We start from the raw sequence: 6,713 nt of genomic DNA on the forward strand, positions 1-6,713 counted from the left end.
ATATACAATGTATTTAAGAAGAAAATTACAAAAAATTTAAATATTTATTTTTTTTTTATTTTTCTAATAGACATCATTTTTACTAGTTTTTGTCGATGTAAAAAGCAGTGCCGGCAAATTTTGAGTTCGATTTGGCTTAAAAATTTATTTTTAATGGATAAAACTCGAAATTCAAAAATATTTTTTTTAAAAAGGTATCAAATATCTTCAAATATCTAAACCAAAAAAAAAAAAAAACTAAATTAAAAACCAAATCACGCTGTAATGATATAAAAGAAAATATTTCCCATATGCGGAAAGGCTAAAGTTGGTGACTTCGATGCTCTGATGAAATTCTGATGAATTTTCTCGTGGCATTGGAGTTTCCCCTCCTCTCCTTTCCGGGGTTCTCTTCCGAATCCCACGTAAAGCTCCCCTTTTTCCCGTTGCCGGTTGTTTTCTTCGATGCTTTTTTGTTTTTTGGCTGAAAATTCTGATGAATTTTCTCGTGGAATTGGAGTTTAGATCGGTCAAAATCGTTCCTTTGGCGAGTCCCGATGGAGAATTGCTGGGATTTCATCGAATTATTGAGGCCGGACTTCGTGCTTATGTGGCTGGATGATCCCGGTGATCTCGTGCGGCTTGCCGCCGTCTCCCGCTTCTAGGAGCAGTTTGGTGATTCACTGTCTCTTCTCTATTTTTCTTTTTTGAGAGGATTATGGTGGTTGTTTTGGTGACTGAATGGAATTTTCTTTAAAAAGATTTTTTTTTTTTCATAAAGCTTGTGTTGGCTGCTGTGTTTAGGGTTTATTTTACTGGCTGGAATGAATTTGGTAAGGAATTATACATCTAGTTATTAATTATTAGATGCATTCACCTTATTATGAAGTAGAATGTCAAATATGATTTAGTTGGTTTGGTTTACTTGTAGGTTAGTTGTTATGAAGATTGCTAGGATAAGAACATAAAGAAGCAAAAAAAAAGTTGCATGCCCTATTTGGTTGGTATTAATCAAGCTATGTCCGAATGATGAAACTGGGATTATTTTGAATTTGGATTGGTGGGAGACATAGAAGAGATGCTAAGTACATTCTCCTCCTGATTCCTTGGACGTTATCTTGGACATGGGCATGTTTCCTTCCATCTTTGCTAATAGAGTTGGGTAAATCCTAGAAGGATACGCTGCTTGCTGCATCAGCTGGAGTTTGAGCAGTGCCAATAGAAATCTAGGAAAAGATGACTAAATCACTTGAGTTTGTGAATAATATAGAATCATTAATTCATATTTTTCTTCAAATACTAAAAGTACAATGGATTTGGCTCTTTAATTGGGATGTCAGATAGGTTGTAAGATTGTCTATGCAATCTCATATCCATGTTGCCAGCAATCTTTAATTCGTACATACTTTTAAGGCTGTGAATGGAACTGCTTGCATTCAGGCATGCTTTAAATAAGCCTGATATATACAGGAACTGTGGATTCAAACCCAATCCAGTCATTCTTGAGTTGAGTCTGATAGATTTTATGACTATAGCCTTTTTGGCCAATTTAGTTTTATAACTTGGGAGACTTGGGTCTCCATGAACTCAGGTTCAGCCCATAAGAAGTTTATGCAAGCTGTGTCTGATCTATGCTACTTGGACTCAAATAGATGTATCAGGTAAGTGTGTGTGTGCGCATGTGCACATGCATGTGTAAGCATTAGATTCTCTCAGCTTCTAAGAATTTCTTCTCACTGATTCGAGTCCAATCTCCATATCGATATTGTATGCATGCAGGCTCAACCAGATGTCTGGGTAACAAAGGTTCTGATAGCATGACCAATTTAGATTCTTAATTCATGTAAGAAAAGAATGCATAAGAGCAACATGTTGTGTGTGCGAATTCATGAGCAGCCACTTCTAATTCTGTGTTAACAACACAGACAGATGACTATCCAGTAGCGACATTATATTTTGTTGAAAACACATTTGACACATTAAGTGAAAAAGATAGTTGTTTCCTCATATTCAAAAACAGCATTGCTATAAGTAATGTATTTACTATTTGCATATCATTTTGGTAAAGCTAAATTTAACATGTGAATTTTATGAAGGCACAATTTTGTGTTTGTTTGGTTCGGAAGATCATGGACAAGGACAAAGAAGAAAAGAAAATTCCAAGGAAAAGGAAAAAAATAGTCAAATTTAAAAAGTCTTTTTCATACATTATTTTAGTTTCCCCTATCCAGACATCCAGAAAGATCAAATTAGGTAGTTTTTAAAAGCCTTTTCCAAGAAACCAAACATAGCAGTAGGAAAAAGAGAAACACAAACATATTAGTGTCAGGCTTTGGAGTATCCTGTATCTTGCCTGTGTTATTAGGTGCCAACATGGTATGTATTTCTGCTAACATTAGGCATGTGCTGTCATAGAAAATGCATAAGTTTGCAGCAAAAACAGAAAGCAAAAAAAAAAAAAGAAAATCACAATTGGCAGACCAGATACAGTATGCTATTTACTTTTGCTTTCTTATACAAATCTGTAAACGTGCTTTAGATAAATAAAAATTTAATTAATCTATACAACTTTATGATTATAAATCATCCTAAACTTCTTTGATAATTTTCATTTTGCATGTAAATTGCATAGTTTGGAGCAAGCAACTTTGTATGGTTGTATTATTGTAGCTAGCAGCCCAAACAAGCTTAAGGTTAGACATAGAACTATATGGGGTCTTATAATTGTCAACAAACTGGCCATAAATTCTAGTTGTTTGTTCACATACTGTCAGTAGTATAAGAAGCTAAGTTACTAGGTTCTTTAGGTTATCTTAATCTTTATCCTTTGACATGACCAAGTCTAGTTGACTGAGTCTTTAAATCCTTGGAATCAAACAGAGGTTGAAATCAAAGGTAAGAATTCTGTGCCTTCCTGAATGGAATAAGAATGTCCAGAATGGAAAGGCATGGGATAGAAGGCCATACTACTTGATTCATGCTGGTATGCATACTTTATAGCATGAAGGATATCGATGAAAGGATTTTTTTTGTTCCTTATCCATTTCTTGTTGTCATGCGAGTATCAACACATAATTTTCTACTAAGCTATAAATTCTGAATAAATCTTGACTTGAAGTCTCTCACTTCTCTCTCTCTCTCTCTCTGAAAAGGGTAAGGACAACCTTATATTTGTTCTCTAGTTCTTCACCTCTCAATCATGCCAACCTTCTCTTTTCTCAAGCATATTTTTCAGTTGCAACTTACAAGGAGACATGACAAAGGAAACAAACAGAAAACCTTCCTCCTTGTAAAGGAAATTTTTATTTTCAACTTGTTTGTTTTGCTAGAAAATTTGATAAGTTAAGGAAAAAATTCTCCTCTGCACTGTGAAAATATCAAAACTCTTCATTCCAGCATTCTTTTTGGGATATGAGTCAAATTTCCCAGCAACTATGGGAATGATTTTTTATAAATTGAAGTTTTTCTTGCAAAACAAACAACTAGGAAAATGTAATCTGAGAGAGAATTAGTTTTCCTTGCCTTCTTGCAATCAAAAGGTTACACTTGCAATGCATGTGCTGATTAGTTGAATGGAAAAATATATGTGAAATGAAATACTACGTCTTCACGCTACATGCCTTTCCTTTATAAAACTTTTATCTATTAGTTTTGTGACATCAGTGCAGGTGAAAAGAGCTTTATTGTCATCTTTAAGGAGATAATATCAAGGTGCCCTAGTAATTAGGAGAATATGCATAGGAGGAGGACTGTGGGTAATCTATTAAGACTACAGATCTTGCATGGAAAAAAAAAAAATTATGACCTGCTCTGAGTACAATCTGACACCCCTTTTGCTACCCCTACAGATGGCACTGGAACAACAATTGATCAAACAGAAAGAAAGGCAAAGAACCACCAGGTTTTACGAAAGAGAAACTTGATATAACCACTATATGATCAATATACATGCATTTGGAAAGAAAAAAAAATCTTTTAATAGATAAACTTGGATCTCCTTAATGGCGTTGATGTGTCTTTATGAGTGATTAAGTCTCACGTTGAGGTGCAGAAATAATTTCTTTCCTAAGGCTTTAGAAAATTTCAATCACAATGGTTTGAGTTCAGTTTAAGGATTCGAAACAGAGGGAAGCATTACCCTCAAATTCAAAAAAAGAATGAATGCTCCTTTCAACTGCTGTCCTCTGCATCTGCTTTGGTCATTTGCCTTGCATTTCCTTGTCAAAGGACCAAGACATGCAGAAAGCAGGAAGTGATTGAGATGGCAGATATTGCAGAGTAGAACAAAGAAATAGATTTGAAGGGAGAATAAAGGAGGAAAAATTCTGTTGTTAAGTGATAGGAGTTGGGGAAAAAGTAAGAAAGAATGAAAGAAGAGATGAAGAAAGAAAAGAATAAGCAAAGCTGAGCGAAGAGGGAAGTGATGAGTTGTTATCATAATAGCATAGAAGGCAGAAAGGAAAAGTGGAAATGCAGGAGTAGAAGATGGATAGATAAGAATGAAAGGCCAAGTAGGCGGTGGCTAGTGCTTTATTTTGGGTTTTAGGAGGTATTTGGTTGGAGAAGAAAGAAAAGAACAAAAACTATTCTGTTAGAGCAGGAGAGAAATCTTCTTTTTTATTCAGTGTAGTAAAAAAAAAAAAAAAAGTGAGAGACTTCCTTTATTATTTAAAGTTGACTTCTCAAAGGGCTGTATATTCATCTTATAGGAGACTCGACCTCCTCCAAGATAAAAATCAAAACTGAAGTCTCTTGAAACTTCTCAAGGTAATCCACATTAGGTCTGAAACGTATTTCATCGCAAATACTCCTAACTCTAGGATCCATTTTAGTTAACATACAGTCGCTGCCTCCACATAGAATCAGTTACTCTCATCCCTTCTAGGTACATGTCAAGGTTAGAGAAAAAAGGATATATGATAAAGTGCAACTATGTCCCAAGCAATTTCGTTTTATGTGAACACAAGTTCACCAGAAAACTATATGAATTTCCTCCTAGTATTTTGCTGTTTTGTTTGTTTGTTTGTTTGTTTTGGGCCGTTAAGACTATTTTGTTGATTATTTCTTTGAGCCATTACCTTGAAAGAAATCTTATCTCCTTTGTGTCACTTCACCTGAGCCTTGTATATCCAAGGGCAAATTACCTTTTGGAAAACCAGGAATTATCTACCTTATACAACATTGCAGCAACAGCAACCTTGCTGCCATCTGCTGTCAAGCCTCTTCCCCATAAAAGGAAGTTGGTTGTGAAGAAAAACATTAAGTAGGGAAGAATCACCAAAAGAATTGAACAGATTTTAGTGTGTAGTTTCATATTTGATGGCAACCCTCCCATGAATTGCATTAACTTTTCTGCTGTATGTCAATGTAGTTGCTAACAGAATTTTCTATGATATTACACCTTCTATTCTTTACATGTTCATGGTTGGATTCCTTTTAAAATATCTTAATCAAGCACAACACAGATCAGCTTTTGAAATTTTAGAATTAAATTGACAGTGGTAGTTTTAAAGGACATACTGAGATATCTTTGATGAGCAAAGTAGTTATCAGCTGGTTGTTTATGATTCTATACTTTGCTGGTTAAGTGTTTCAGTTAGATTGTTAAGGGGCAAAAACCCTTTTGCCAATCCAAATAGTTGGGCTGAGGCTTGATTTCATTCCTGATTTTATGATGTCCTTGATGCAATATAAGCATCTGTTTTTTTTTATAAAAAAAAAATCAGCTATTAAACCACAACTTAGGAGGATGTTGGTTATAGAAACTGCAGTTTATTTCTCATATGGAGTTTTATTTTGTCATATATCAATGTGTTTCTGATGCCTATCTATAAGGTTCCAGTAATTTAAAAGTGGTTTCTGCAAGAAGCAGTGGTTAAGATTGTGCCCGGAAGTATCAGTTTTCACTCATGCTACCGATATCAATAGTTCAGAAGAAATTGCCAAAGTTGGACTGAGCACTTAGACAGAATGGGAGTGCCAGACGAAAGAGTACATGTTATGCTCCTATTTTAGTTGCTGTGTTGCTTATCCTCTGGCAAAGAGTGATTGCATCTATGGGTCGATTAGTGCTTCAACCACTGACATTGGAATCTAGAGATCGAGCGCATGCTGGGGCTTCTTCTTGGTCAAGCAAGGGGCAGACGGATCCTGCGGTGCCCCAGATGCTGACTTAACAATTGAGGTCTAAACTGTGTCATCAATGAAATAAAGATACTGCCATTTAAAGGTTAGTCCTTTGTTACCATGTGCATTAATGTAATGGTTGAGCCTCTGGATTTTCTCCTGCTAAATAATTATGTTACTTTAGCCCTCTTTTTTTGGTTATTCATTTTCTCTGCTTTCTTTCAATATGGTAATCCCATCTAAGTTTTCTTAGCACATGAGAGGTCCAAAGAACCTAGGCAGTTAGCTCCACTGCTAACCTTTCATTATACACAAGCATGCATACTATCACAAAATTTCATTGCATGATGGCCACAAGGATGTGAAGGATGACAAAATGAAAGAACAAATCAGATATATGTTCATTCAAATACAGGTTATAATGCTTTGGTCATCATTTGTTCAAAGTAATGATTAGGCATAGCTAGGTTGTTATTTTGAATAGGACCATTTCATGATCAAGCTCTAGAAGTTCCCAATTTGACTTGGAGTCATTGCATCACACATCTCTAATATGAAGGACCCTTGAACCTATTATTCTTGTTGGAGTAGCATATATACTGGTATTC

At 35.2% G+C, this 6,713-nt stretch overlaps 1 long non-coding RNA gene across 1 annotated transcript; it reads left to right on the top strand.

Moving 5' to 3' along the window:
- The first annotated feature begins 264 nt into the window (after window positions 1-264).
- Window positions 265-6,288, top strand: LOC114914666 (uncharacterized). The gene is made up of 3 exons (XR_003802209.2): window positions 265-404; window positions 505-654; window positions 5,822-6,288. It is a non-coding gene; the product is annotated as an uncharacterized lncRNA (long non-coding RNA).
- The last annotated feature ends 425 nt before the right edge of the window (window positions 6,289-6,713 follow it).

Source organism: Elaeis guineensis, chromosome 12, assembly GCF_000442705.2.
Source record: "Elaeis guineensis isolate ETL-2024a chromosome 12, EG11, whole genome shotgun sequence".
NCBI lineage: Eukaryota > Viridiplantae > Streptophyta > Magnoliopsida > Arecales > Arecaceae > Elaeis > Elaeis guineensis.